The sequence below is a fragment of the Malurus melanocephalus genome, unplaced genomic scaffold (assembly GCF_030028575.1).
Source record: "Malurus melanocephalus ecotype Western Australia unplaced genomic scaffold, MMel_1.1 scaffold_554, whole genome shotgun sequence".
Taxonomy (NCBI): domain Eukaryota; kingdom Metazoa; phylum Chordata; class Aves; order Passeriformes; family Maluridae; genus Malurus; species Malurus melanocephalus.
The window spans coordinates 193,928-215,023 of record NW_026623786.1 but is presented as its reverse complement, the minus strand read 5'-3'; the positions used below and the strand labels follow the sequence as shown (position 1 = coordinate 215,023).

The following is a 21,096-nucleotide window of genomic DNA, read 5'->3' as shown; positions in this document are numbered from 1 at the left end:
TTTGTTTCTTTGTTTGTTTGTCTGTCAGGCCCACCAGACGGGCAATCACATAACAAAATTCCTCTGTGATGTGACACCAGTATTTCCCTTCCTGCTGAGAAGCACAGAACAGRCAGGGGAAACAGCAGGATCTGCATGATGCAAAATCAGGTTTCTTGAGCCCTGGGTATCCAGACCTGACCCTGGATCGACTGGAGAATGTCCATGGTTTCTCCATCACACCCAGCTGGGCACACTGAGGTTGGTCACATCTTTTAAACCCCTTAAGAGGTGCCAACTCCACCATTTTCCAAGCAGTTCCAGTGCCTGATAACCCTTTCAGTGAAGACATTTCTCCTAATATCCAATCTAAAAACTCACAACTTGAGGCCATTTCCCCCTGCCCTGTGAGTGGGAGAAGAGATTGACCCCCACTGAGCTGCAACATCTGGTTGATGTTTTATTCTCTACTTGTAGAGAATAAAAAATTCCCCCCCGAGCCTCCTTTTTTCCACAATCCCACCTCCCTCAGCTGCTCCTCACAGGACTTGTGCTCTAGAAAAACACACATATTRCCCTAAATATGTATGAAAACCAAAAGTAACAAAATTCAGGCTTTTCTCCTGAGCAAAATTCAATCTATGAAAATGCTACGAGTGATTTTAGTTGGAAATAACAGGCCCAGTCCACAAAACCCCTTTAAGGTCTTACCCTGCTCAAATTCCTGTAGCCTGGACAAAATGTTACCACACATCACTGCTCTGCCTTTCATAGTGCTGAGTGTTGGCCTGAGCTCTGCTCCCACCAAAGTCACGTCAATGAGATTAATTCTTAATTATTATTATTATTATGGTGAATGCTTTTTGGAAATTCCACTTCCCTTGCTTTGCAGGCTCTTTATTTATCTATCTATTTATTTATTTATTCATTTATTTATTTATTTATTTATTTATTTATTTATTTATTTATTTATTTATTCATTCATTCATTCATTCATTCATTCATTTATCTTATTATTTATTTATTTATTTAATTGTTTATTTATTTATCTATTTATTTATTTATTTATTTATTTTTCTTCTTAAATATTAAATTTCAGTTGAGAAAGGCAAAGTTGGTAGAATTATAGAAAATAATAGCAAAGAAATATTAGAGTCATCCCACAGTACCTGAGTAACTTGGCAAAGCTCATCTGAGCATTTTGTCCCCATCTAAATGTGGTCTGTAAATAAGCACTGAACAGATAGATAACCCATGTGCTGAATTTTATTTTTTGCTGTAATAATAAAAGCCATGGAGAGAGATTCATGGTAACATGACTCCTCACTTGACTGCGCACAAACAGCATTCATTACATTCTGATGATGCATTTAGCCCTCAGAATACAAAGAGAGTTTTACCTTTTTTTCTTCTGCACCAATTTGCATGAGAAGTACAGAGCATTTAGTCTTTGAATTAATCAAAATATCTCTGCCTTCACTGAATAAATATATTTGAATACATGAATAAATAATATATTGAGTAAAATAATGAAACTCATTTAAAATGAAGCTGAGAATGAGGTCATAGTTTTTATTAAATGTGACATTTTCCACAGTGTTTACACTGCAAGAGATAACGGCCTATATATTTTAAAGTGGGTAACAAACCATCAAAAATCAACTTTAGATAAATTAAAGTAGCTTAATTTTCAGCTGGCTCTGGGATTTTAACCTGGCTTTATGAAAGTCGGGTTAAGAYGATTCAAGATGAAATTTGGGCTTATGTGCCTAGGATGAAAATCTTCATTTAAAATCAAAGGAACCATTTAATTGCCAGGCAATCCTAAGGACTAGAAGTCCAACTGAAAGGTCAATCTTGCCAAAGCTGTCAGGCASCTACTCTCAGATAAAAATATTCCATCTAGCACTTGCATTTCAGTGACAGACATATACAGTATAGCTATTATAAACAAAAATGTTAAAAATCCTGTACAAAATCCTGTTCCTGGAAGCGAGCAGAGAGCAAACAGGAACTGAGCTTGAAAAGTTCTCATGAAAACCCACCAAGCCACATACAAAATCTATTCACCCACGGTTGACTTGAGGACAAATCTATTTTACTTGGCTGCCTAAAGCCATTGCTTGCCCAGAGAAGTCAGCAAACAAAAATGTGAATGATGGAGCTATAAGRAATGAACTCAATTAATTTGGAAATAGAAGAGAAAGAAAGGAAGAAGACAAAATCCATGGGGCAGAGCTTACAGCAGTGTCACCACCACATTCCACCCTGCACTCAGCCTGCAGTGAGGAAGGACTGGACACAGCCAAGGCATGGCAGCAGCAGTTGCCAAATTGTTTTCATTTTCTGCTGTCTGTCAATTAGCACAGGCTAATCAGTATAACAAAAACCCTAACTCTATCAGAGATTTATAAAGTTACCCATTGCCCGTTACCACCATATCTGAGTGCAGTAATTAAAACAGACTTTCATTATGCTTCACCTCTTGTAACTGTGACTCCACAGGTTTCATATATTCAGCAGCCACGTCAAACAASCCTTGGTGATCTGTTTGTTCTCAGATGCCTGACAGGATGGAGTTTCTCAGATCAAATAAAACAGCACAGCAAGATTTGGGGTAAATTGCAAAGCTTTGTCCTGCCCTGCTTTTTCTTCCAAGAKAGTGGTGAAAAGATTACTTGACCACTGATATGTCAGATACTGTGCAGTCATGATCAAATGGGTTAAATACTGGGACCATTTGATGAAGTTCCCTGATTAAGGTCATTAACAGGCCAATYTTTTTCAGCTATTCTGTATATTGATCAGGTTGGCCTAACTARTCCCTGCACTGCTCTGCCATGTCCATCCCTGGGTCCAGAGCCATGCTCACTGCTCCCAGACAGCCCCTGGGTGTGATTCAAGGATTTGCCCACCCTGGACCATCAGGATGCTCTGGATTTAGCAGTCCTGGTCAGAAGGGTTGCAATCTGTGCCCTGGCAGCTCATCTCTGGGCCAAAGAGAAAGATAGACTCTCTTTGCCTGCTGTTAAATTCCAAGCTTTGTGCTCTCTCTGCTCTAAAAAGCAAAATGTTTTGATTTAAACTCTGATAGGCTTTTGAGCTTAAAAGCCTTTTGGGTTTGCACTAAGAAAAATAGTTGATGTTGCCCATCAATTTAACCTTTTCATTGAAACCTAATGCATCCCAATATACTAGATTTTCCAGCATGGTGCAGTTTTTTTTTTACTCACAAAGCATAATGCAGGCAGTGATCTTGAGAAGTCATTAGGATTAGTGATGAAACCATCTGCAATGTGGCTGGTGCATGGAACGTGCAGAGAAAGAGCTCAAACRTTACCTGGTTCCACATAAATCTTCCTCACCTATAAGAAATTATTAATTTAGKCCCACAAGAACTCAAGTTGAATGCCTTTAAGCTTTGATAACCCCTCTCCCTGGATGTCCTGAGGTCCAGCAAGAACTCTCTGCCCAGCWGTCCTGAGAGGAACTTCCAGGGGCAGGAATGCACGAGTGGTTTCCACTGCTGTGCCCAGGTATTTCAGCAAGTGGAGTTTGGGCAACATTCTTGGCAAAAGGGTGAGGCATTGAAGAGAGGAACAGCACAATTTATGGACCCATGTGAGCAGAACAGGCTGTGAGTGAGTGCCAATCACACTGCTGTGAATGATGACAAAGAAGCAGGAGAGAGGTTCTTTCTCAGTTCCAGACAGTTAACCCTGGCATACCACAGACAGCAAATCCTGATGGTTTATTATTATATTTATTCATTTTATTAAACCTCTGCCTTTTAAAAAAAAWTAGGTAAATGAGGGGAATGAAGTACAACCTCCAATGGAAAAATCAATGCTTTCTGTGTACGTTTCATGGAGCTGGCATTAGATAAAATAGCATTGCTTTAGGGACATCCTTCCTTTTCAGTCTGAAAAATTAGTACTTCATACCCATTTTAATTAACTCTTGTTTGGCCGATAATGTCGGTAACTGCCATGTCCTAACTCTTGTTTATGCAATTAGAAGCTGCTTGGTAAAGCACAGAAGACCAAAAATACATGTGCAAAACTCCTCCAACAAGCAGCCCTGCTCAGAGGGGACCAGATAACTGAGACCCCAACAGTGTCATTATTTRTATTATTAAATAACACCCACTTTTCCAAATGCCATCCTCTGCAATCTGCCATCCCCCCAGGATGCTCTAAGCACAAAGTGTTCACTACCACRTTTTAGTCTCACAGGGAAGCCTCATCATTCTGGGAGTTCTTCTAACAATGCAAATACATTCAGTTTTTGTGAGGCTGAGRGTGGGATTGGACACTGCTGCACAGTAAGACCCCACTCTAATACCAGGATTATGTTTGAGAGTCAGTGTTAAACCCTCTGCACTCACASGGTGAGCTTCAGAAATTCTCATGAAGCTTTATGAAAGAAGTCCTCAGGCAACACTGCCTGGAAGGCAGCTCTGTCCTTCAGGCTGAAGGTGCCTGGAGCACAAGACTCAGTGAGAAGTTGTAAAAATTAGATTAGATTTTTTTTCCACCTCTGCACCGGTTTCTGGAGAACCTGTGCAGGAAGAACTCTCAGGGTAGGGTTCAACAGCAGGASGTGCCACCTGGGATGGTGACAAGGAGCAGGTGGCAGAAGCCACCATCATACAGGTGGTTAAAGGTAAATAAATGAAACAAAAATAATGGAAACCATGTGAGYACAAAGATAAATAAATGAGCAGAACTGACAGCCTGGAGGCACACCCAGGTACATCCAGGCACCAAGATGGAATGTGCTGCAGTGGTGCTGGCAGAAAAGGAAAGTCTCCCATCCTGGCTGCCTCCCACCAAGGTCAAAATGAGCTGGTGGTATGTACATTTCAGGAGAAAACCAGGATTTTGATTAAAAAAAAATTAAAAAAAGAGTACTTGAGAATAATGCCTCTTCTGACCAAGTGCTTCTGCAGCTCTGGGTAAAGAGCATTAATCCTCAGTCCCAGTGTTCTCCTCCTACGAAATGTTAGCAATTCCTGCTGCTGCTTCACACAGAGAATAGTACACATTTTCCCAGCATTTATAAAATTAAATACACCATGCTGCTTGATTTATTTCTGTTACTCTTGATACAAATCACACAAAGCTGTGATTCATGTTTTAATATTGATCCTGTARTTAGTTCAGTGTAGGTAAGCCTTCATGCTAGCTACACTCCTACATTTACTCACCTGGATGCCGCTGTAATATTGGGCTTTAGATGCTAAACCTTTACAAAGAATCCTGTTTCATGGCAGTCGAGAGGCTGTTTCCCACTGTGGTAACAGCCTGCTGGAATGATGCCCCATCTGAACAGAGTTCTCACGCAAGAATGGATTGTTCATCCTTCCACTGAAGAGTGTCACGGGATTTGGGGAGGGTGGATCCCATGAAGAGCCATCCTCCACCCCTTCAAAACCTCCTGCCAGGAGCCCCAGGAAGCTGAGCTCGGTATCAGATGGTGCAAACCTCCTACCCCACCATCTGAGCTTCCCTGGCCCATCACCATGTCACGCCTGCACAGGGGCTGCTTCTTCCTACGGAGGCAGGAACAGAATTTTCTCTGCAGTATAGCAGCTCTTCAGCTTCAGAGAAATTCTTCTCACTTTAGATAGCAAGAGAATCAGAAAACCATAGGTACAGCTTAAAAAAAATGTATATAACCATAATCAGTCTGGTATGGTAGCTTCTGTAAAAGGTCCTGATCAAACTGGACTTCTGGCAACAAACACTATCGTGGAAACAATAACAACAAATCCTGCCAAATTTTACTCCCTGYTGGGAAATGATCATTTAGCAGATTAAACCAAGTCTATATATCCAGCTCAGTCACCACTATCAGCATATCCCCCCAAACTAAATACTAAGCACCTATTTTATTCACACCATTGCACTGAGTCCTTYRTTATTCTGGGCTKCATTTTCAATCGCACTCACAAAGCHCAATTGCATATTTTCATTTAGCCTCTCTCATAAAGGTAAATTCTTTTCATGACAACTGATTTAGAAGCAAATCAGAGACACAGCCAGCAACACAGACCCATTTCAGACATTCAGCACTTKTGCTGGCATCGCTCTGTGAGTTGGAATAAGCTTTGCCTTTCATTCAGGAGAGAGAAGGGAGCTGTTTGTGTGGATGGACATTACAGGCACTGTCTCCTTCAGAGCACACATCCATGAAGTGGCATTCAGCTGATTTAGCTAGTGGCCTGCAGAGATCCCATCTTACAGAGCTTCTAATTTACATACATTTTGGAGAAAATATCAGACTCCAACTCAGCTCATCATCTTGACAGAGCGATGCACTTAAGCGTGCGTTTAGCATTAAGCCTGTGCTTAGTTGTTGTGAAAATCAAGCAGCTGTTCTGTCACTTTGAAGAACTGTGCCTTCTGCTTTTTTAAGAAATAGCTACAAAAAGTAATAGAAAAAGTTACTCCATCCCCCATTACGTGCTAAGAATCTTGGAGGACCTTATAAAATCATCACCATCATTATCTCTTTCCGTCACTGCTATGGTTTCTCAAACACAAGAGTGCAATTATCCACGCRTTTTGAGGGCAAATGTGTGATTCCAGAGAATCTTGCCATGTGGTATGTGCCACTTGATTTCTCATAAAAAGTATTAGCTGCCAGACAACCATCATCCTCTACTGCTATTTCCTTTAAAAGTTTAAGAAGTGCATGAGGAAGGCTTTGTGATCTGAAGYGTTGCTACAAACTAGAGATGGAACCCAAGACATAGTGCTGCATTAGATACRAATTCATAGTTCCATCTTCCCAAACTGGGCAGTGGGAATGGAGAATTACATTTCTAGGAAGCATGTGCCTTTCTTGGGGAAGTTTTCTTGAAACTGGTTGCTGATGTGTTCGAGAAGGACTTGCTTGAGGTGATAAAGTCAGAAAAACTGATCAACCGAAGTCAACCAAAGACCAGGACAACAAATATTTTAGTTTGGTAAGGCTCAGCTCTCGGACAGTTTTTTTCCTGTGCCAAACATCCTGCTAGCCATGGACACTGCCATCTCCTGCAGTGGATCTGCTGAGAGCAGCCACACTGCCCACATCTTCCCCACACCAGCAAAACCACGAGCTGACCAAGCATCTCATTCCTGACACACCAAYAAAAGGACATTTCAGAGGGATTTAAGGCTAGACTGCTCGTCTCTTTAAATTTTTGCAAAGAAATTCTGTTTCTAGGCGCTGAAAAATTATGCTAGGGATGGGTAAATGCAGAGTTGTCCTTCAGTTATCGGGATTGTAAGGTGCAGCTCTCTCAAAATTAGTTAGGTTTGCACTGTGATTTAATTACAGGCCAAAYTGCTTACACGGCAGACAAGAAAGGAATTATAATGCCACRTGGTGCTTTGTGCRTTCACAGAACCACAGAATCATTTAGGCTGGAAAAGACCTCTCAGATCATCAGGTCCCACCATCGATTTGCTGTTTAATGTCTGTGAAAGCGCACCCTGAGAGAAAACCTGCCCTTACCAGTTACTGAGAACACCACGGGCAAGGTATTGAATGGCTCCACGTGCAGAACAGTAGCCAAAGAGGCCTSACATTGTGTAAACAAAGGATGTTGGGTGCCCAGAGAAGCAAAGTCGAAGCACGTGCCGCRCTGGCTCTTGTCCTGAGCTACGCATTAGTTTGGCTCAAGTTAGAAAAGCCCCTGGGCCATATAAAACTACACAATCAAAGTCTGTTTTATAACACCCAGAGGGACTGTGTTAAGGTTACCAGGCATCTCTAATCCTACTCTTTCCTAAGTTCTGAGAGACTGACTTTTTTCTTGCATTCTTGCAGGCAGCCCTGTTTAACCTAAAGTTGGCTTTTAATAGCGACGGAACAAAGAAGAGTCAAGGGAGCATTTGTGTTAAGGCAACTCTGAAGAGAAAACAGACGTCCTCAGATGTGTTAAGAAAATTGTTGTAAATTAAACTATTTGTGAAAAAAAAAATTTGCAAACTGTCAATATAGGGAAAATGAAAAAGATTAAGGAGAATTATTTCCTTTAGCCAACTACCSATGATAAAAGATCTTTTGCTAATCCCCTTAAGCACTCTACAAYATGAACGCTTGCAAATGCACTGAATTCTTCCAGAATACAAAGAAGTTTTCTCTCTGCAAGAACAATAATCTAGGTTCAAAAAATGCATGATCTTCAGGATGCTGACTATTTTGGTCAATTACTGGGATGGGGACAGCAGGTCATGAGCAACAATGGAGCTCTTATTCTTGGAACTAAATAGTTATTTCCAAAGCTGARCTCACAAAACAGACTCACAGTCGAATCACGATCAACATGTTCCCAGATTTAGCTTAACTGTAGGAAATAAGAGTAAGTTACTGCTCAAGGGACTCTTTTMAGATGAAGTTCACCTCCTGCAGATCAGGAGATCATTATATCTCCTGGAACTTCAGGAAGTGACATAAAACCAACTGCAGACCCACAGTGTCTTGAGAGATCAGGGRTTTTTCAGTCAGTTCTGATCAATGATAAGGGATTGAACTGCACTGCTTCTCCCCTAAGGTTCTGAACTGTGGATCTGTGGTCTTCAAAACCTCAGTCAAGATCAGCTTCATTGAGCCAGAATGACAAAAAAGCAAAACAAACCAAAACCAGCWAAACAAAAAAGGYTCTGAGAAAAGCTGTTTTTTTTTACTTGTGGAACAGACAGTTTTAAGGCTGAAAGCAGTGATATTGGGATGACACCAAACTCAGAGCTAAAGCCCAACCCAAGAGGGCAGATGGCCTGTGCTGTTGGTGCAACCAGCTAGAAAAAGACAGATAAACACTAAAGAAATATCAAAACAAAACTCTTCTGTCTTGTCCATAAGGACAAAAMTGCTTGTAGCCTTATGGAACTGTCAGGAACTCAGCCATAGCATAACATTGMCAGATACATACTGAGCTACAAAGCTACAGCTGAAAGCTTCAGCTACAGCTCTGTTCCTATTGAGTGTTCTTATTAASCAAAAGTCACATTCAAGACCACAGAACAGTCTGTGCTGATTTTGACCACTACAGATAAGCCTCTGCTGCTGAGTTAGCTCAGGTGAAGCTGCTTTTGAGTGGAATTGCTGCAAAGCTTTACTGGAGATAAAAAAAATCCTCCTGGGTGCACCACACTGAGCACCACACACAGCAAAGYCATGTAGGGGAAAAAGAAAACCACCTCATCTCCTGCGCTTCCCCAAGCAGCATTTTGGCAGTCAACAAAGCGAGATCATGTTTGCATTTCTGGGCACACCATGAAYAGCAAAAGATCCTGAAGCAATATGAGAAGAATATCACTGCTTGAGAGGGAAATTCTCCTCGCTGCAGAGAGGGCCAGCAAGCATCTGGAAGCAAAGGTGTATGGAATGTAGTTCCAGGTAGGAACTGTATTTCCACTACATCCAGAAGGGCATGTTTTGTGTGTGGTCAAGGACTCAAGAATCAGCCGAGCTGATGCTGCAGAGAAGATAAAATCTCAGCCCACTGCAAGTTCTCCGTTACACGAATTCAGCTGCYGAAACACAAGACAAAAGGATGATATTTCACACACCTGGGACTTCTCCAGTGCAGAGGCTGGAGCTGTTAAAAGATCAGCAATTAACATATCTGCCTCTCACTCTGGGGTTTTTCAGGCCAAGRCTGAGATCACTCCCAAGGACATCTRTTTACTCATTCCTCGATCTCCGCTAACCGCAGGGTAAGCACCGCACGTCACATGAAAATATTGCAGACCACTGTTTCATAAAAGCCTCCAGCAAGATGCAGAAACAACTTTTAGATAACCTCTACTAAATGAGGCTGTAATGTGTGAAAGGGTTCCTCTTACCTTCTGAGCTCTCAGCATAAAACAACAGATTAGTTTAATCCCAGTGGGTGTAAAACGCAATGATTCTGCCACAGCAATTTATGCACTGGCTATTACAGCCCCTTAACATCAGACATGGTAATTACTGCAGGAAGTGAACACARGGCYTGGAAAGGTCTTTGAAGGGAAGAARCACATCAGCCTCAGGGCCATGGAGGGCTGGGTCATGCCTCAGTACCCCTCACTTGCCCTCAAMTTGCTGAAGAGGGTGGGTGATGATGCAGATGCAGAAATGAAGGCAGGCAGTTTGCTGAGAGCCACTTTCACCTCCTTTGGTCCTGTCCACACCAGGGCTGCCCCATGAAGTGGTGGAAGAGCTCAGGGTGCCTCTGCAGCCACACTGGGGAGGTGTTTTGGAGGAGTCTGTACTGACACAGCTCACTGCAGGCAGTGAGGTCTTTGTGTCTGTTCTAAAATCACTGTGACTTCAGACTGAGCACACAGCTCTGTCAGGCACACAGATATAAGTGCAGGTGCTTCTCTACAGGCTGCTACTCTATAGAAGAGGGAAAAGCTCTCAGGAGAGGCAAAATTAGCAAAAAGGTCTTCTAAAAGAGGATGTAGATTATGTGCTAGCCTTCCACAGAGAAATGACTTTCGCATGCCATTTATTATCTTCTCTTCAAGTATCTGATCCTGTTTTTAGCTTCTATTGCTATTTAGAAAAAATACTCTGCCTGTACTCCTGCAGAAGCCCAGTGTTAACTCTTTGGTGGTTTGGATTCACAGAGGGTCTTTGTTGGCTCTGTTCTGGAGGCAATCACAGACTGTGCCCTCGGAGTTCCTTTTCCTTCACACACATTCAACCAAGGATAGGCGAAGCTTTTCAAGCTTCAAGCTAGCCCCACAGTACCTTTTACAAATTTTGAACAAATGTTTAGTCTCAAAGGCCAGAAAGGAGAGCTAAGAGGCCCTCATAGGGCAGTCATTTGCTAAGCAAACTCACTTATCATCAAAAGAGAAGAGAAAGGAACGATACACATTGATAAAAGTCAGCGAGTCATTAAGGGAAGRAGGAGAAATGTGTAGATGGTGTTTAACATTCTTGGAAGGATCCCCAAGGGATCCAACACTACACAGCATGTATTCAGACCAACTGCTCTGCCAGAGGTAAAATAAGCAGATCCCAGACAACTACTCTTCATTAAGCCTGTGCTTGCTCCAGAACAGAAATGCCAGATGATTTATTTKTAGAATCTCTTTATGTTTTCACATACATGCAAAATAATCAGCAACTGTTACCCAGATTCACATGATTCCAGGAGATGAAAACGGTGGTCTCTGTGTAAAATAGMAAATCATCTTATAGTGCCTGTATGTTAGAAAGACACACCCTGTAAAATGAATTACGAACAACGGGAAGGACTGGTTAACCCCACCTAAAGCTGGCTCAGGAATCTGACTCCACCATCATGTAAATGCTACCTCCCATCAGCACAAACTCTAACAGGAACTRACCTTCCAGTTAGGAAATAAGTTTATACTGGGACCTTTGTTTTATTGTTGAGTCAGCAAACTTGCAGTTTCATAATCTGTCCTGTTTGGATGCAGAGGACACAGTTTGGTCCACCATGGCAACACCTGGATATCTTTGTGTAAWTATTCAGCTCTTCAAGGATTAACATCACTTTGAAACGCTGTTTTTCAGTTCTCAAMCATCCTGATCCAATTCCATCTCAGAGTTACAAAGAGAGCTGTAATCAAAGCAGGGGCAGCACAGGAAAATGATGGATGTGCTCCCCCTTTTCCTGAGTCRGGGCTGCACAGAGCAGCAGGACCTGGGAGAAGCTTCCTGCCAAAGAGGCACTGGGACACCCAACAGCAGCATCCCACTGAATTTCACACCCCCTTGGAGGAGAAATCATGTCCTTGGACTGGACACCACAACTCCCATCTTCTGCATCCCATCTTGGTGGCCATGCCAAGTTTTGCTGTTCCTTGGCTCACCTGTTTCCCTCCCAGCAAAGCAGGTCTGCATTAAAGGACATTCAGAAGTGCAAACTGTGCTCTCCCTGATGGAGCTGTCAGCTGGAGCAATCTGTGCTGGAACTTTGGAATGTATGAGGGAGGTCTCGTGTCTGAGCTCCCTGCTTTGTAACCCCAAACTGAAGCTTGCTGAAGTCAGAGGAAGCCTTTCATTATTTTCAGTGAGTGTAGATCAGCACTCCTTTAAACCTGGCTCACAATCCCTTCTAAACACAGCCTTTCATACCTGAACTGTGTGCAAAGCTGAACAAAAGGATTGTGCTATATATAAACATGTGGAGGAAAGYGTGATTAAATTCTTTATGTTTCTATAATGCTCTGCTGAATTGAATCCTTTCCCTCAGCGCCACATCACGATAAGAGCCCATCATTATCTTCCCCGTGCAGTCTGAAAAACTAAACCCAGCCTCACTCTCCTGCACATTCTTATTCTTCCTCACTGCTGGAATACCTGCTACAAAGGAGAACACTAAACCTTCCAGCTAGCAAAGCCAGAGTTTAAAAAGACTATGCAACATTAAGTCTCAGATGCCTCCATCTCCGCTGAATTCCATGTAGTTTGGCCCAATAATTGTCCTGCAGCAAAACCAGAGAAAGACTGTGAACAAACTCCATCCTCCCACACTGCCAGTCAACCTCTCTTACAATTACCCTTCATAAAATTTAATTCCTGCCTTCAGAGGGCTACAAATCCCCAAAAAGTCTAATTATTTGATTTCTCCAGCCTAGGGGACTGACTTTGACGCTGTATCTTCCTTAGGTAAGRGTAGGTGCCATATAGAAGCCATTGTCTGCATCCTGATGGCTCCAGCCCAACATCAACATGGAGAAAGTCAGAGACTCTATATGCAGCAAGAAATTAAACTTAATTTTAAGAACACATGGATATATTTTTCTTTCCCGTTCATACAACATTGTCTGCAGTGTAACTGGCATACTCCAGGATCCTCGAGGAAGGCAGGAAGTACCAAACAGCACTCGCTGTGTGATTTAATATTGCTYCATTTGTCTGAGGAAAGCCTCACAAATTACAGACAGCATTTGATGGGGAAATTAAAATATCATCTACATGKCAACTGGTCCGCCGCCAGCTGTATGGATTGCATTTGAGATGCAGCTGCTGTACAAACAGAGCCATTTACCAGTTTCACCTAAGGCAGACGGTTAAGTGGGTTTCAGCTGCCACACAAAAGATTGTGAAGCTTTACTTGCCTGCAAATATAGTCTCTGCAGAGCCATAAACGTTTTGAAGTCGTGTTGCATTTCAAATCCCCCAAATTGGGCCTGAATGGGCTGAGTATATCAAAAGGGTATTACCCAGCTCTTCTGTTGTTGGTAAGAATGCTAAAAGAAACACCATTGCCAAACTRTGTTTTCTTAAAAGAAATTCGGAGTTTCAACTTTCTCATCTCTCATAATCCTCACAAAGCAGGATTGCTTGTACCCTGGGAGGTGTTTAACTTGAAACTTGTTGAAACAAAAGGCTCCGGATTTCATCAGCATTATGTCTTTTACTTGCTGCAGGCTAAGAAAAAAATCATCTGTGAGCAGTCCCATCAAGCTGTTACCTTTGGGTCTCATTCTGACTGCTGCCTCCCTGCTCCTGAAACAAGCTGCTCTGATAAAACAAAGAGCATGAGYTGCAATTGAGATAAAACGTAGATAGATCACACTGAGCTGACCAATAAATTTTATTTCAATGCCTTCCCCCTGATGGTGTTYCATTTGTCTGCGGGACGTGCACTAGAACAGAGAAGCATTCAGACAAGGAAAAAAATTGAAATATAACACAGAATTTGTCTGTGATTTTAATACTAGCAGTTGATTCATGCCATGGGAGGGCGGGGGAGCAGTTCTGTGGCAGTCTAAGTAACAACCATCATTTTTTTCCAGCATCACCGTAGCAACACTGTAGTTATTGTCAATGAAGCACTTTCATTCTAAGGTGCTATTTTTAGATGATTTTACCTTTCCAGAAGAATTACCCTCTGGGCTGCAATTTATCATGTTTGTTCCTTGGCCCTTGGGTGAATTTTAGTGGGACCTTTATTTTATTTTTAAAGCAAAACCAACCAGCTTTCTTTTTCCCCCTGCAGACATTTCTGCACTCAGCTCAAAAAAGTGTCTCTGCTACAGTTCAGACCTGGCAAGTATCAATGAGGGCTGAGCTCCTGGAGAAATTAAAAACAAAATACCAGCCTCCCTCTCTCCCTCCCCCCAAAACAAAGACAAAAGGCAGAACAAATACATTTCCAACACCTATTTTATTCAGACCATTGCACTGTCCCAGGCATAAATGTCTAAAACCTCTGCTAAAACCTCTAAAAAGGCAGGGTGCAAACCCACACAATAGTGACAGGTTGCTGCTGGCACCCTGGGGTCCCTCCATGGGTTTTTTTTACATCCAAACAACATTTCAGCCTCCCAACCACGACTTCTCTGCAGCGTGGCAGGGTTGGCATAAAATGAAGCCAGCAGCAAACAGATTCAAATATCAAACGTGCACACCATGGGCAGGGATGGCATGGATCCATAGAATGGTAGGAACAATTTCCTTCTCACRTTGCTGAATAATATTATTGTCTGAAACCATGGTTTGTTTTCGGGGTCTGAAAACAGTTCCAGGGTCCCATGGTTTCCTTAATTCTCTTGTTCCACCCCTCAGACACCCAACTCRTGGAAATGGGACTAGTTTTGCTCTCAAATTTAAAACACCAGTGAATTATCCACCTATTACCTTKATATGAAACTGTCTAAAGGTTGTTTTACTTAAATAATTCCAGTCACAAGTCAAGGAGAAAACTTAGACTATGGAGCACCATTAAGAAATCAAGGAATAAAGTATCTGCCGCTTCCTGTGCAGCTACAATATTTCTACAAAAGGTATGCTATAAAATGTCACACATTCTGCAACTCAAAACTGTATTTATTGACCAAGAARCTCATGAAATAACACAAGTCTGTGTGACACATAACAAAAGATCCACATWGGACCAGTGCTGAAAACAGGACAACACTTCTCACAAAAATTCTGCCTTCCACTTCTGTTAGACATTTTATAKCCCAGAAGAAGAAAAGAAAACCCTTTTCAACCTTAATTATGTCTAGGCAAGCTGGAGTAAAGCAAGAAATTCCGATAATGCCACTGCTCCCAAACAGTTCTCTCACCTGCCACACTTTCAGAAGAAGAACACCTCTTGTTATGTTTTATTTTCATATTAAATTGAATACCCTCATTCAGCCCTCACGTCATGGAAGCAGTAACAAAMAATCATTTCTGGAAATTATTTTTTTTTCTGAGAGCTGCTATTATGTGCCTGCACATTCTACCTTCTTCATTTGTAGCCTGTGCATACAAGAACAGCTCCTGTTTGTGTTGATGATGGGAATGCACTGCCATGCTAACGTTTCTAACCTAAATAAAGGAATGCCTCAAGTAYTGCAGGCTCATCATAAGACAGCACAGGTTGGAAATCTCAGCAGTTCTGAGARGATCTGAGCAAAACTTGGCCTGATTTTATAGAGGGTTGGTCCAGAAGCCACTGCCAGGGCCCAGCCAGTCCAGCAAAACACACGAGAGTATTAAGCACCCAAACAAAGCAATGCACCAAATCCTTCTGCTCACTGTGTAAAACTGTAATTATTGCATTAAAAAAGACTTTAATCACTCCATCTTCTCCCTAAAGAAAACAAAGTGAAGTGGAAAWAAGTAACTACTGCCCAGGGAAGCAGAAAGGACTGTAGAAATGTTAGTTAGTAAGGCAAATTTCCTTTACAGAAATTCTTTTCCCTTTAAAATATACCCCAGGCCAAACAAATCTGGCCACAAATTCCACAAACTATTTCAATCAAAACAGGCATATTTTTAGTGGGCAAGAATTTGAAACAGCTAATCAATAAAAAACATTTTAAAGTCTTTGGTAGGAGAAAGAAAACTAATATGCAAGAAACTATTTTTCTATACCACAAAAAAAATCATTCACCTTGGGCTGAGAACAAGAAACGCAATTCATAAACCCTTCATTTTGGATTTAATTTTAATTGGGACATCTCTCTCTTTTATTCACCTCAGATACATTTTCTGTTATTTTGTTGGATGGCCAACCAGCTGAAGAAATCAAGTATTCAACTCAACTACTACCAAGCCTGCTATAATTCTAATTTAAGGTCCCTGCATGGCAATTGCTTGGTGCTGACATGTGCTGGGTTTTGCAATAGCACAGCCTACATCTCCTGCATACTTGCCAATATTTCAAGAACTATAAATGGAAACCTTCGGAGAGGAAAGTRAGGACATACCTAAGGAAGTACACTGGCCTTTTTAAAATTTAATTAAAAAGTCAAAGAAGAATGCAAGTCAAAACTTTTAAAGAATCACAGCGTGTGCTTTGCAATTATAAGGGTTGCTAATTTTGCTAATTTTGCCCTAATTTTTACACACATCKATTGCACAGTTCTGGCTCCATTTTGGAGCAGAAAACTTTCTAAAGTTCTTTTTATAAATTGGCATCAGACACATCTACCTTTGGGATCTCTTCTGTCTCGGTGTGGATGACAAATTCTCTAAGTCCCAGTGTGAGCTGCCTGCCCTGATGACAACAGAAATCACAACTAGCTGAACTATTACTATTTACATGCCTAAACCCAAGCTTAAATGCAGTTCACTGGATTTCACTCTATTTTGGCCTGCTATTCCATCCTCCAGCCCTCACTGTGGTTTTTCTCCTTTTTAGCATATAATTTTGATTAGTTAGAGAAATTCCTTGAAGCTGGAAGTCAAACGCTGGTTCAAACAGCTCATCGGGAAGCTTAAAAATTTTAAAACAAGTGCCAGAAAACTCTGCTGGAGGTCCAACCTAACAAAAATGGAAATAACAAACCCCAAAGCAGCCAGCTTCTCCTGGCACTTCTTCCTCGGTCCCCACATCTGTTCTCTGATATTACCCATGTGTGAAGAGGAAGCTATTTTGCTGTGGATAYCTGTGARAAAAAAMGCTTATCCCATGACTCCTAGAGTTCACTCTGATGTTTCAGAGTCTGCCTGTCTCAAGATCCCTGCACCCTCCAAAAATCTTGAGAGGCTAAGCCATTCTGATTTGGCTATTTGCTACTCTGCAGGAAAGAGAGGAATCTGTGGCAGGGATGGGCTCAGGGTTCCCCTGAACGTCACTCAGTTCTGTCTCCTATCATGCAATCCCCACTGGAGAAGGAATTTTGGGTTRAAGGACACCTTCCAACCCTAAAATCTGTGAAACATTGAAACCAACCTGTCACTGGCTTGATATAATCCATGGAAACAACGTTTTAATTCAAGAAAACTCATCACATGTACTTTCGCTGCACTTCACCCCGGAAAGTCTCCAGTTTCACTTTCCAAGTCTGAAATCATTCAGGTATTTTGAAAAAAAAAAAAGCTTTTTCAGTACTTGTTTTTTTTCCCCCTGTTTTTACAGGAGTAGGCACATCAAGGCAGAAAGGCTGGGTTCTGCAAATCTTCAGCCTTCCCATGGCCACTGCTTTTCACAGAATCACAGAATCACCAGGGTTGGAAGAAACCTTCAAGATCGAGTCCAGCCCATGCCCCGACACCTCAACTAAACCATGGCACCAAGCACCACATYCAWTWTTTTWWAAAAAATCTCCAGGGATGGTGACTCCACCACCCCCCTGGGCAGCCCGTTCCAGAACTTTATCACTCCTTCTGTAAAGACCTTTTTTTCTAATATCCAACCTATATTTCCCATGGCACAGYTTGAGACTGTGTCCTCTCGTTCTGTTGTTGCCTGGAGAAAGAGATCAATCCCCACCTTTCTACAGCCACCTTTTAGGAATTTCTTCAGGAAGTTGTTGTGGGAGTTTAGCAGCAGCCCAGAGTGCAGGAGTCAGCYGGGTGTGTGTCACCCTGGGCCATGTTGGGGATTTGGGAATCGCTCCCAGTYGCTCCCAGTTGATCCCAGTATTTCAATCCCATCCAGTATTTCAATGCTGGGACTCTGAGCAGTCTTTGGCAGATACAATTCCATCTGGAGAGGCATCTCCTCACCCTGAATGTGAACAGTGTGTGCCCTCACCTCCAGTTGAGCACACCAACTGAGCAGGTATTAATGACACCATCGCTGTGCTTTTCATGGAAAACATTTAAAAATCTTTGAAGGTTTAAAAATGGTGACAGCTCTGCGTGCTGGGCTGCTGTGCACTGAGATCACAGATCTGTGTGCCTCACAGGTGGGTTTGCCTCACCTCTGTAAAGCAATAACACCATGGTGGATCATTTTAGAGCTCTGTTTTGGGTTGCAAACATCCACTAAACTATTGTTTGCTACAAATCTGTCATTTCTGCATTATAAAACCTAAAGAAGTTCGATGTTTAATTACAACTGGAAACACCACCTTACCTGTGAAAGTCTGACCAAACCCTTGAAAAATGAAAATGAAATTGAAAATTGAAAATGAAATGTTCTTCACAATGTCTTGCACCCCCTGACCCCATCACTCCATCAGTTGAATCACTCTTTGTTTCCTGCTGTCTCGGGGTGGTTTTTTATTTTCTTTTTCTGAAGCAGTTCTCTGTATTTTCTTGTCTGCATTYTGTAACCACTATATTGACTCCTTCAGCTAAGGACTGATCGTTTGTTTAACCTAACTCTGCTTGAAATAAAAGCTACTTTTGTTGTTGCCTGTTTCATTTACTTTTTAATGGTGGCTAATAAAGACTAAAACACATACATGCTATATATKCAAAAAAACAACAACAAGGAATCAACACAGAGGTGCAATTCTCAATCATTGCTCTGGAGGGGTTCAGAAGGGAATAGGGCTATTGTCAGAAAAGCCTGGGGTGCTTTTTGTGGGGTGAAGGAAATGCCTTGGMGCTTGCCAGCATCATTTCAGGCTGTTCTCAGTCCTGCTGGGTATTGGCTTTTCATAAGCACTGAAATACCTTCCTCTTTTAAATACATGAATAAACAAACAAACAAAAATAAAAGCAGCGCTGCCTGAAATCTTGCAGGAGCAGGGAGAGGTAATCTCAGTGTGGCATTTGTTTCAATCCAAATGCTGCTCCAAGGACTTTGGCTCTGAGCTCTGTTGCAGAACAGTCATGCTCCAATGTCCCACTGCAAAACAGTTTCCAGCCTGCTGAAGGGCTGACAGAGCTACCCAGCCTGAAAATCCTAAATCTGCACATCCTCAGAAGTGGAGGCTTCTGCTTGCACTGCTGAGATTGTAGGATGGAGTGCTGGGCGAGTAAACCTGTTGTAGATTTGCACATCGGGYATAATTTGTGCTGCTTTATTGGTTTAACTGATGTTTTCAGATCTATTCATCCATTCCAAAATGGTCACTCTTTCCTGCAGCTMATCCAGACAAAAACAAGATTAGAAGAAAAGACCCCAAACCCTAACCAGCCTTTAAGAATGTGCTGGTTTGTAAAAATGAGACCATGCATGACAGATACACYAGTTATCATTCAGCCTCTAAAGTAGTGAACCTCCAAGAATTTAATTTATAAAGGATTGATTGTTCTGTCAAGASCCCATTCATACGTGCTCTCAAAGTTCTGGAAAATTTGTTTTGAATTAATTTTGGTTTTCCTAACACAGRCTGCATTTTGAAGACCCAGGATCTGAGAATGTCCTGCTGTCAGCTGCTCTGACTGTAAAGGAAGCTTCACCATCCCAGGATATTCTGGGAAAAGGGATGAGGCTACCTAGATGACATTCCAGTCAGGGTGACATAAATACACAAAACCCACTTGGTGGGGGAAAGCAGGACAATCTTCTGATGCTTGCAGCCACCAGAAAAAAAAAAAGAAAAAAAAAAGTAAAAGCAAAAAATAGTAAAAGCAAACACATCTTTAGGTGTTTTGTTTTTAAAACACACAACTCTTTTTTTTTTTTTTCAATTATTATTTGGGAGCCAATGATGGTTGGGAAATGTGGCCCGTGGGGACTGCACTAAGAGTTAAAAAGAGCAATTGCCAACCTGTGGATTTTCAATAAATGTTAGAGAGCCTCAGCAGTGGCAAAGCCACTCTCCTGTTACCACCCTTTGAAAGAACAGAAGCACATGAGCCATGACAGCGGAAAAAAAGAGAGTCAATCCCACCCTTCCTCACACCAGWGTGGCACCTGAGGATGAATTTGGGGGCAGAAAGTCCTTCCCAGCTGCCACACCTCTGCATGGCAGTAGAGACAGAAGCCTCATCTGCCAACAGTTGGCTCTGGAAAAACAGGAGATGATCTCAGCCTTCAGGTTCACCAATGGAGGRATGTCCCACAAAAATGAACAGAACAACCCTGTGCAGCAGCTGRCAGCAAAGACATTGCAGCAGCACGGGCTTGGGAAGGGGTACAAGGATTTGCCACAGCCCAGGCCTCCAGGGTGGAGGATAAATGGGGGCTGACCCTAKAATATGGAAGAAGAATAAGGTTAAYGTGTATCACCACTGAAATTACAAAAATTAAAATCTGCCTCAAAGGACAACAGAGAGGCAATTCCTTGGGGAAGAGTGTTGACTGAAGGTGCTGCTCCCCCATTAAGAGCTATCTAGGAGCAAGGCACTCACCAAAAATAGCAACACTGAGTTTTGTGTTTGTAATATACTGAAAGCTATAGGGCTTGATTCATAAACACTGACAAATCCACAGGAGTCCAYGTGATTCACTCAAATGAGCTTTGAACTGGATCCACAGCAGGTTTTATTTTATTTTAGAGGGTCTCAGAAAGCCATAAATTTATTACTCAGATATAAGAGCACCATCTTCCTGCAATGGCTATTAAAAAGAAAGAAGAGTTATTCTGGTAAGGAGCAAAGCTTCACTGTTGCAACAGCCAGCCTCCCACTCGAGAGGGAGCTTAACTCCTGCTCGTATTTGGATATTTTGGGAGCTGCTAGGATCAGRAGACAGGGACAGAAGCATGGAAATGCTCTCTCCCACCACTACCAGAAGATACCAGAGGGTACCAGGAGGCTCTGAACTCACCAGGCTGGCATAACTGGCCCAAACTCCCTTTGTGAACGTCACCATATTTCTGCTGCTGAGAGTCCAGCCAGGCCAGTCCAACCATCACCATCCTTGGTCAGCTTCCCATCGCCAAACGAGGCTGGAAGAACCCCAGGATGCCCTTTCCTAAATCTGCTTCCCACGGTACTTTGAGGAATGGCCACACTTTCTACACCAGATGTAYGGACCAGACTCAGCTGAGGTTTTACTGAGGTCCAACGAACAGCTCAGCAAAGCCTGGGCTG

General features: G+C 42.2%; 1 protein-coding gene across 2 annotated transcripts in view; it reads right to left on the bottom strand.

Moving 5' to 3' along the window:
* CHST11 (carbohydrate sulfotransferase 11) overlaps nt 1-21,096 on the bottom strand; it is a 150,158-nt gene that overhangs the window by 24,453 nt on the left and 104,609 nt on the right. The window lies entirely within an intron of this gene.